Source organism: Nelumbo nucifera, chromosome 1 (genome assembly GCF_055504915.1).
Source record: "Nelumbo nucifera cultivar China Antique chromosome 1, China Antique-T2T, whole genome shotgun sequence".
NCBI lineage: Eukaryota > Viridiplantae > Streptophyta > Magnoliopsida > Proteales > Nelumbonaceae > Nelumbo > Nelumbo nucifera.
In genome coordinates, this window is record NC_142649.1 from 4,024,650 (window position 1) to 4,036,505 (window position 11,856).

Genomic DNA, 11,856 nt, shown 5'->3' on the forward strand with positions numbered 1-11,856 from the left:
ATCAATAAATTATAACAAAAATAGAATAAATACAATAAGTACAACAAATTAAATTTAAAAAGTTAAATAACAGTAATTTAATCTCCAATAATTAATGAAAATTTTTTGTTAAACAACAAAACAAAAGTAGATTTATATGTAATTATTGATATATTTATCACAAAAAATAATAAATAATTACTGAAAATACAATAAATATTAATTTTAGTATATATAAATATATAATAAATATAGATTAAGATTTAAAGATTATTATTTTTGTGAAAGTTATTTTCTATAATTATTAATTGATATAAGTGAAATGTGTTATTTGCAATATTATTATTTAAATAATATAAATATTTAAATTTAAAATATTAATTATTTATTGAATTTAATAATCCATAAAATTATAATGTATACTATTATTACATAATTTCGTTATTAATTTTGTAATATATTAAGTTATTATTAATTTAGTATTATGTTATAATTAATTTTCTACTTTTATGATTTTTTTCAATTTATTACATAATTTTGTTATTTTAACCATTTAAAATCTATTTATGTTAAACATTTAATTATTTAAATAATATGTAATTTATTTTTTTGTTTGATTTATTTATTTTAAAGTTATTACATAATTTGTTATATAATTATTTATCTATTTTTAATATTTTTTATTTAAGATATTTAATTATTGAAATATTTAAATAATATTTTATTCTTTTAATGTTAGTTATTATTTTTTGAACAACATTTAAATTGAAATATCAGAAAAACATAAAACCATAAATTATATTGTTAATACATAATTTCATGATAAATTTCGTAAAGATATAAAATTGTTAATAATATGATAATTATTAAATCTGTTATAATTAATTTTTTATCTTTTTAATAAATATTTTAAAGTTATTATATAATTTCGTTAAAATATTTAAATAATTTTTAACTTTTTAAATTTAAACTTTCTTTAAATAGACATAGATAAAAAGTGGAGGAGAGGATAAATAGAAATCAGAGATAATTTAGGAGATAAATAGAAATTAGAGAGTATTTATGAGAACGTGGTGAAGGTAGTTTAGGAGAAAAGATTATTTAGGTTATGAGAAAAGGTTATTTAGTTTAGGAGAGAGAGAGAGAGATTTTAGATAAATTTTTATAGGAAAGGAGAACATCTCATTGATTATTTAAAAAATGACATGGAATAAAAAAATCAAAAAATAAAAAAAGGAGAAAATTTCTATACTACGGTTGCAAGCAAGAGAAATTGGAGAAATTCTTGATCCTAGGCCAACGTCAGTGCCTAATAGACAGAGCCAAAAACAAATCCTAAATCGTGATCATGACTGATTGAAAGGAATCTAAGGGCAGGTGGTTGGTCTTTTCATTCTCTCTAGTTACCGCCTTACCGGTTTGGCTTGAGTAGGCTTGTTGGGTGAGATAATGAAAAATGTTCTTCCTGGTGATTATCAGCTCAACATGGTTACAACTTACAAGAGGGTTTCTGGTTTGATGCTTTTTGACATAGAATAAAACGTAAACAGTTATATATTCTTACTGTGAGAAGAAAATATTCCATGGTTGTAATTGGTTACTACTAACTGCTTATGCACCGTATGGCATGTTGTGGCCTGGGGGCTCTATGCCACAACAAATTGATCAGTATGTGATTGTGCTTTCTGAACTGGCCTAAATTGAGTAGCCAAAGCCAACTATACTGATCTGGATTCTGGTTGTTGCTGGGAAAAGACAAGTTGTTCTCAACTGTAATTGGGCCAACCCGTCTCTCTACCTTCAATCAGAGCGAGCGAGGCCTATTCTCCTATATTTTATATATCTCAGGTCCGTACCTTTACAATAGAGCTCAGTTGTAGTATAATTGTATCTCGCATGCAGGGGTCTCTCAAGAACCCTATCCATCTTTATTTATGGTTCGTTTGATGCGTCTTTTTTAAAAGATCTTATAGTTCTTACAGTTAAAAAAGGCATTGAGCTTTTAATAAGATCTGGGCAGTTCGAAGACAGTTTGACAGATGTGCGTCTTTCCATATATTTGCCCACGTCTTTCTGCACGAGATTAAAATTCGAAAGACACGAAAAAATCTTCTGTGAACCAATCGAGAATAAACAAAAAATCGGTTTTCCTAACTTATAAACAACCAAAAAACCACACGAAAAGATATACCAAACGGGCCCTTACTCTATTATGCCCTTGTAAAGGGTTTCTTGAGAGACCATTCAGTTCAGACTTCAGACCCACAAGCCAGGCATGTGTCCTTGCCTTCCAAACAACCCAATCGCCAGCGAAAAATGAGTTGATTCATCATTCATGTGATGGAATCGGCAAGTATGTACCTGAACCTGGGTCAGTGATTTGGTGGGCCATGTATGTAATAAAGCCTTGGACCTAATGTGTGGTTATGAATCCATTGGCATCAATCAATGTGGGTCCATGTCTTTGTACCCTATTAGTAAAAGAACTAGGGCACTAAGTCGACCTGAAATTGAGTCCGTCCAAATGAAATCCAACAACTGTACGTCACAAGCTAGTGGAAGTGGAGTTGGTGTAAGTGGTGGGTCAAGTATTAAGATGGCCAACACCCGTAAATTATATATGTATTCAAGAATAATGTTATGGTATTGAAAGTTTGCATTTAGGCCTTATTTATTTTTTGATAAGTTATTTATCCTGTTAAATGTATTTATTTGGGTAAGTTTTTTTTGAGAAACATTTAGGTCTTGTTCATTTTTTGGTAAATTATTTATTCGGGTAAGTCTTTCTTGAGAAACACTTAGGCCTCGTTCATTTTTGGTAAGTTATTTACCTGGGTAAATGCACTTACCTACCCGGGTAAGTGCATTTACCCATGTTCTTTTATTTTCCATGCAAACAAGACAATGACTATTTTAACCATAAAAATCCATTATTACAAGGGGCATTTTTGTCCCATTCAAGTGTTGGCAATTTTCATCCAAGGTGAAAAAGTTATTTACCCACCTAGGAGATGGGTATCACTTAATAAACTTTCCCTGGTCCCTACATAAATATGAAAAAAGAACATGAGATTTTTGGTCAATGAGAATCAAAATCTTATTGACCAACTTTCCCCCCTCTCAAAATTTAGAAAAAGAATGCCCCCTTATATTAAAAAAAATAGATTAATTTTTTAAAACCTGAATTAGTTCACCAGTACTAGGTTGGAGTGGATGAACCAACAGTTTTGGACAATTTATTTTGTGACTACCGGTTTTAGGAGTATGATCGAACTGGCAGGTGCCTGGTCATGATTCAACTGGTTCAACTGGCCGGTCCAGTCTGAATTTCTAAACAGTGCCATAAACCATACTACTGGGAATATCTAAATGGGAGGTGTGGGGGTGGGGTGGGGGTAGGTTGGGTTGACTTCAATTAGAGCTCTCATCTCTAAACTCTCTTTCAGTTGATTGACACCAACGCTCAGATTAGAGTCACACTAGGGGGTTAGCAAATGGTAGGTTCTACTTCGAATCAAATGGAACCGACGTCAAACTTCCCTTGAACCGATTTACCCAATTTGTTAAAAGATAGTGTCCGGCTTCAATTCTTACAATTGACTCTCACCTAGGCCGATTCCATGGTCTAGCATTTTACCCTACTTGATTGATCCGGAGAACATGCATTGGTTGGCCTTGGTGGAGCCAACCTTTGTAAAATCGATCTTACCTTGAAATAAATTTAAGATGCTTTGAGGATGTAAAAGTTCTAAGCACTCATGGTTATAAAGGTCATGGTCTCACTTGACCATTAAGCCACTTACGTGATTTGATCTTTTGTTTTTTCATTTTAATATGAATATGTATAGCAAATAATGTAAAAGGTAATATTTACAAAATTTAAACTATAAAATAGCTTTTGAACCATATATTAATATATTTTGATAATAACCAATCCATAAAAGGTAGGTTCCAAGTTTTGCCTTGGAACCGAACCAACCCATGCTTACTCCTAAAGTCACAATGGAGTGTAGTCCTTACATATTTTGAAAGCATTTGCTTGTGCTTTTCCAATCTACCTAGGGGTGTCATCAGTATTTGAAAATCCGATTTCGAATTCGGATAATTCAAATATATAGTCGGTTGAATTCAGATATCCTATTCATATTGAATAGTTAATCAGATTCGAATTCGGATATGACCTGATTCAATTCAATAAATATCTAAATTTGATTGATTATTTAATTCTTATATATAATATATAAAGTATTTAAATATTTTATATAATTTCTATATAAAATAATTAAATTATATAAATAATTTATATATTTATATACTTTATATAAATAAAATATTTATTAATTACCTAAAATAATTAATTATTAGAATTTGAATTGAATCGTATATTTAAATATTTAATTGGATTCGGATTCGAATATTATTTTTCAATATCTGTTAGATATCGAATTGAATTCGGATGTCAGATTTTCTAATCGAATTCGAATTCAGATATTGCCTGATTGGATTTGAATTCGATCCATTTACACCCCTAAATCTACCCCTTGTAAAATACTAAAGAGCATGTTATCTATTAGAAAAGGGGTGATTCAGCCTGGTTTGGAAATTCTAAGCCTTCATTAGGCAAACAAATGCAGGTTTACACACATATTATGATTTATGACATATAATATTTTATAAGGTCATTTACTAAATACCCTTATAGTTTCATGAATTTACTAAAAATATCATATAATTTATGTTTTACTAAAACACCCCTATAGTTTGCAACCAATTTACTTAATCGACCTTTACTAAGACAGAAGTGGAAAAATAAAAGTTTTAATTCTAATGTCCATTTGAACAAATTTAATAAAAATAAATTAAAAATGGAAATGACATTCTTGACCCTTGTAAAAGACAAAGAATCACCCTGTTTAGTTAGCTTTGTTCTCTGTTTCCAGAAGGAAGATAAGCTGTTGCATACATCCATTGTTCTCTCTTCTTCTTTATTCCGCTGAAACTGAACATTATTTGGTAAATCTAGAAACCAAAGGTAATTTCAAGATAAATAGTCATGGGCCATGCCCTAAAAACATTTTCCACTTGTTTTAGATGGTCACATGACCATTTCCAGACAACAATACAAATAGCTCTCAACAAAAGGTTGATTAAGTAACTTGGTTATAAACAATAGGGGTGTTTAAGTAAAATGCAAACTATGAATAGGTTTGAGTAAATTTATGAAACTTAAAGGGTGTTTTAGTAAATGATCATATGTTATACATAAAAATCATAGGTATAACCAAGGTGTGGGCTTATGTTTCAGACAAAGAACCTGAGCCGTGGTGGGGCGGGTCCAGGCCCAATCTATGGCCCTTACCAGATGTGATAAGCACGGTCCATGACCACCGCTATTGTCCATTTCTTCTTCTTCTTCTTCTCCTTCTTCTCGTTTTTTATGCCTTACTGGTCCTTGAAGATGAATTTGAAAAGTTGTTGACAGGTTCAATTATAGAGGGGTAAGTTAAAAAGTGATTAATTCTTTTAAAACTTTTTAAAATTTCTTTTTTATTTTTTTAAGAAAAACAAGTTAAATCCCAACCCAATTCAAATCCTATATATCAGATTTCTGATCAGACTTGGATATAAAGTTTCAACAATCGAGTTGGATTTACTGGATTATTGCCCTAATAATGAAATATAAAACTTTTGAACGGTTTTGCCAAGCCCAGCAACTAGTGTTTTTGGGTTTCAATGAGTACCCAATATCCGGTTATTTCATAAATGCAAGCAGCCCAACCCAGATCAGTAGAATTTGGCCTAGGTTAAAAAATCTGGATCAATCACTAATGGTATCTCCAACCAAGGTCCACACATTAGTTAACTAACAAGCAAATTTGGGCACCATGAGATATTTGGGTGTTGTAATAGGACTAGGTAAGGTATATATATATATGAACCAACTATTTTATTTTTTTGCTTGCAATGTGAACCGACTGGTTGATGCCTATATAGAAATATGTTCTGCAAGGCTCATGTAAGTTCAAAATGACAAATATAGAAGGAGATTCTTTTTTTTGAAGCCATAAGGTAAGAGCTTTATGAGGAGATGAGAGATCCATCCCATGGACGTTCAAAGATTGCGGATTAAGGGGCGAATTTCAAAAATTTTTCTCTCCCTTCAACTGAGAATCACATTCCCTATTTAGAAAATCATATTTTCAAGGATCATTCTTGAACCTTAAACTGAATCAGATTTGAACCAAAAGGAGTAGGAGAGAATTATACCTGATACGGAGAAGTAGTATCTCCCAATGGAGGTGTTCATGCCCAAGGAAGGATCCAAAAACTGCTCCCACTGAAGATGGCGCAGTGCAGGATGGAGCAGAATTAGCAGTGTTCTTCTCCAAGAACTCTGTCCTTCGCAAGAATCAGCAGGATGGTACGTGAGCACAACTTCCTTTCAATCATTTCTCAAAGAACTGATGTCAAGATCCAATCTTGACTACTCCCACAACTGGAGATCGAATTGGCAAACAGGGCGGCAAGAGCAGGGAGGCGGCAAGAGAGTATTCGCAGGGTGCAGAATTCTCTCTTCTTGATTTCAGCACTAAAGAAAATCTGATGATCTGTCTCCTAAAGGCTGCCGCCCCTCCTTCTTTTGTTAACCTAAAAGATCAGCTCCTAATCCAATTAGGAGCAGCTTATCCAAATCATATTTGGATAAGACTTCTCTTTAGGTGATAGGGATAAACCCTTATCTTATCTGTAGATTAGATTAGCTTTCTCCTAATCTCATTAGGAGGTTTCTAGATCTGAATCACATTAAGATCTGGACTCTCTGAGTGGATAGGGTCAAGACCCTATCCTATCTGCTAATCCATCTCAGAATTCGCCCCTTTAATTAACTAAATGAATAATCCAGTTCGAAATGGGCTTTAGGCCCATTAAGCTTATGTGCTCACTTATCCTTCCTAACTGCTGCCCAGTTGGGCTTCCTTGTAATGCGTGGGACCCAAGCATTGATCTACACATCAGCCACATGGGTTCGGCCCAGCCTTTGTTACAAGGCCTAGCCGAATACACTGTTAAAGACAGTGCACCCCCTGAAACCCATCGAATGGGCTCTATGGGCCCAACACTTACCCTAAGTGGTCCCTGGGCCAAGCCACCTTGTAACACCCAGGGACTGTGGGCAGATGCAAGATTAGCCCATCAGGTATTATCCTCAATAGTCTTACACTTAACCTCTCAGCCCATAATGATCATACACTGCCTGACAAGAGAGGACCTCTCCCTCGGCTGCAAGGAACAGTGTTGCACTCTCCACTTATATGGATCCCGGGAATTAAAACCCTTTTGCAAACATTTGAGAAACCATAATATATATATACTTTTATATCTCATATAAAATATACTTTGCAAAACAAATCTCAACGGTTGAAATCGGCTGCCGGCAGTCTTGGTTTCCATCAGTGAGAGTGCATCCCCGATCATTACCTTTGTCCGACAAAGGGGCTGATCCTATCACTATGATCACCCACTCAGATGAATTCTCGGACTGTCCCAACATACCCAGGTTTTGACCCCCGCTAAGGATCTCACTGATTGGTATATCAAAGACAGCCCAATCCGACACCTAGTGCAGTATCATAATCGAGTCTAGGGGTCGGGTGTAACTTTCCAGTTTTGCCCATCAATCTCCAAGGTCCAGAGCAATACTAGAAATCTGGTCCAGTTCAAATATTCAATTAATCCTACACTGTATGTGCCTAGGGTCTCACCCTGGCAGCTGAGACAGGCCACCCCAACCGACTTGGTGGCACCACAGTGTCAGCCTTGTCAGGATAGGTCTCCCCAGACCGACCCACTGGCTGTGAACATTCTAAACTAACACGAGTCTCATTAAGTGTCCAGTTTAAGGGTATTACACAGAAACATACCAAGGGAACATGAATCAAATATGCACTTTTATTCATTTACAATAAACTCATAAAGTACATCATTCTGATTGAAGCTAAGGGCATACAAAACTGTCTAACACTTTATTCAACTTTTAACTTGAAACATTACATCTCATCCAAAATAATAGACTGGATACACTCTGGGGTAGAGGACCAAGTAGATGAACGGTTTTGTCTTAGAGCAAATTGGGCTAGCCCATGGGCTGCTCTATTACAGGATCGAGGGGTACGATACCAAACACAAGATGAGAAAATTCTTGAGAGATTTACAATCTAGGGCAACTAACAGAAATCTCCATGGGGTTCGAGATCTGAAGAGAGAGAACCTGGATAGCAACTTGCGCATCACTCTCTATGATAATCGGGTCCATGGAGAATGATTTTGCTAGCCGAAAATTCTCTAGAATTGCTCTGAATTCAGATTCAATGGGAGAACACGTCACCATCAAGGCTCTGGCTACCAGTAGAGATCCAAATTCATCTCGAGCAATAACACCAACTGCAGCTTTTGAGAGAGTCCATGCTCCATCTGCATTGATTTTGATGTGTAGATGAGGAGGCTTGTTCCAAACTATTGAGGTAATTTGAAAAGATGAATGAGGTGCCGAACCTAAGTTTCTTGACTGGGTCATCAATTTTCTTCCACGCATATTTGCATTGTCTCCAAGGTGGGCATTATAGGAAATGAGAATGGCAAAATGAGTGAATGACTTCCCATTAAAATAGGTTTGACATCTAGCCTTCCAAATATACCACATTAGAATAGTGCCTTTGGCTAGTAAGGAGAGATCAGACCCCTCTTCAACATTGTTATCAATTCTCTTCCATTCCTCCAACTAGAAAAGAATACATTGATCATTACAATTGCTAACTCGCAATCCCATGGATGAGACAAACCAAATTGGTTGAACCGTTGGGCAGTGAAAGAATAAGTGGTCTATAGTTTCAAGATCATCATGGAAAAGTTTACAAATGGGATCGATGTGATTTGATCTCTTGGCTAAATCAGCAGACACAGGGAGGGCACCTTTACAACAATGCCAAATAAAAATTTTTATTCTAGGTAAGATGTATTTTGTCTTCCAAAAAGATTTCCAGTTCAGCCCTATACAAACCCACATAGAATGTGAAGATTCTAGTGAATTGGAAATAAGTTTGTACCTAGAATTACAAGTGTAGTTACTGTGAGGAGTTAAAGTCCAAACCGGGATATCTTCTTGGGAATGAGTAGTGGAAATGATACCAATTCTCAAAATCATAGTAACAGTCTCCTCATTAAAACCCTGTGTAAACACATAATTACTCCATTTATGAGAATTCTGATCTATAAGAGTAGCCACCATGTTTATGGGCTGGTTTCAAGTTATAAGTTTGTCTATTAAACTATTTGGCAGTCAAGGATCATAAAAAATATTTACATTCCACCCGCTACAAATAATCCACTTACACCCTTTAATTAAATCAATTCTGCAATTTAGAACAGCAGTCCAAAGAGTTGAATCACCAAATTTTCTTTTCTGACACTAGAAAGTACCATTCAGAAGATATTTTGCACGGAGTACCTGGACCCACAAAGAGTTATTTTCCTTTAAGAAATGCCAAGCAATCTTCATTATGAGCGCTTTGTTAACCAAGTCAAAATGTTTGAATCCTAATCCACCTTTCTCATTGGGAAGTAAGGAGTGCCAAGCCTTAAGATAAAAAAGGTTTTTTTTCCATGAGACACACCCCACCAGAAGTCTCTGCAAATGGCAGTTAGTTCCTTACAAATTGTTGAGGGCAGAGAGTAAGATAACATGTGGTAAATAAGCATTGAGGCAAGAGTAGATTTAATGAGTGTAGTTCTTCCTGCATGAGAGAGAACCCCCATCTTCCAGCCTTTAAGTTTTGATTTAATTTTATCCAATAAAAACTGCCAAGAAGAGAATTTTCACTTAGGTAGGTATCATCTTTTTTCATATCAGCAACACCCAACTTAATTGAGTTTTGTGTAGATATTGGGGTACTTTTACTGAAAAAGACAGATGATTTATCCAAGTTAATCACTTGTCCTATCCAATCACAGAATTTTTTTAAAATGGCGGTCAAGTGCTGGACTTCTTCAACTTCAGCTTTTCCCACTAATAATAAGTCATTAGTGAACAATAAGTGATTAATTTTCACACTTGACCTACCAAGTCTGAAGCGTTTTAAGGTGCCAGTCTCCAAAGCATTGAATAACATCCGAGAAAGAACTTCCAAATAAATGATGAAAAGATAGGGTGATAGATAGGGGAAAACCCTGTCTTAAGCCCCTCTCTGGAGAGAAACCTTTGCTTCGTTTTCCATTAATCAAGATTTTCATAGAATTAGAGGAAATACATGGCTTAATTAACTTGCAAACAGATTCAGAAAAACCTAACAGTTTCAAACACTGAATGATTGAAGGCCACTCCACCCGATCGTAGGCCTTTGAAATGTCCACCTTCAATAAAAAGAAACATTCGCGGCAATTACTCCTATTCATCGAGTGAATTAATTCGCGAGCTACCACAACATTATCAATTATCTATCTCCCAGGTATGAATGCATTTTGAAAGGGAGAGAGAATTTTCTACAAAAAAGGTTTTAGGCGTTTTGCAATCAATTTTGCCATAACTTTGTATGTTATATTTGAAAGTCCAATTGGACGGAAATCACTTGCAGTTTCCACCTTTCCTTTCTTTGGAATAAGAACAATCTAGGTATCATTAATGGAAGCAATGTGGGAAGGTTCATCAAAAAGGGTGTGAATGAAATGACAAAAGTCCTCCCCAACAACATTCCAACCATTCTGGAAGAAGATAGCATGCAGGCCATCAGGGCCAGGAGCCTTTAGTGGGTTCATACTGAAGAGAGTTTGCTGGATTTCTAGGTTTAGGGGTGGAGTGCACAACATTGAGTTCTCTTGATTAGTGATGCAAGGCATTAGTAGAAGTTCATTGAGATCATCAAAAGCTGGATTAATAGAAGTAAAGATGGACTTAAAATAATTAAGTATTGAGACTTCAATTACCTCTGGAACAGAGCTCCAATCACCATGAGTGTCCTTGAGCCAATATATACCATTGTTGCGCTTCCGATTTGTAGTTTAAATATGGAAGTAACCGGTGTTGCGATCCCCATAATTTAAACCAGTTGCATTTTGCTCTTTGCTTCCAATAGATTTCCTCCCTGTTATACCATTGTTCGAGCTCTTCTCTTATTCAGCAATAGCTCATGGAGAATAAGGGTTGCATTGCAAATCTTCAATTTGGTGTGTTAATTCCTTAATCTTGGCTTTAAAATTCAGCTTAGACAGATACCAAAACCAAAGTTTGTTTTTACTTTGACTGCACTTGCTAATAAAAGACCCTTCACTTGAGTTCCATGCTTGAACAAGATTCTCAGAGTAATCAGCATAGGTCAGCCATGTCGCTTCAAAATGTCTTGTTGGTTTATACTTCTTATGGAAACCCACCAAACTGCAGATAATAGGGCTGTGGCCACTGCCAACTGCTGGGAGATGCTTGACCATTGCTTTTGGATATAGTTCAAGCCACAAGGGTTGCACTAAAATCCTATCCAGCCTTTCTCTGATGAGTAGCTGAGCTGATCTTCTATTTGTCCATGTGTAGGCTGGGCCATGGAAACCTAGGTCCAATAAACCACAGTTCTGGATAAGGGTATTGAATTCTCTTGTATGTCTGATGGAAATTTGACAACCACCTTTTTCTTTTTCGTTCATGATGGCATTCAGATCACCTATTAAAGCCCAGGGAACTACAGAAGAAGCATGGTGAGAGTTGATTAAATCCCAAAGTTTAGATCTGTCTTCTCTATTGGGGAAACCATAGGCACAAAGAAGATCCCACTGCCCTCTTCCAATAGGATCATCAATCCTTGCAACAATGAGATTACGGCTAGAGTTCATAAT

The 11,856-nt window shown here is 35.4% G+C and overlaps 1 long non-coding RNA gene across 1 annotated transcript; it reads right to left on the bottom strand.

Annotated features, from left to right (window-relative positions):
* Positions 1-9,275: 9,275 nt before the first annotated feature.
* LOC148802853 (uncharacterized) lies at positions 9,276-11,856 on the bottom strand. The gene is made up of 2 exons (XR_016081321.1): positions 10,957-11,856; positions 9,276-9,664 (listed from the first exon to the last, which is right to left on the bottom strand). It is a non-coding gene; the product is annotated as an uncharacterized LOC148802853 (long non-coding RNA).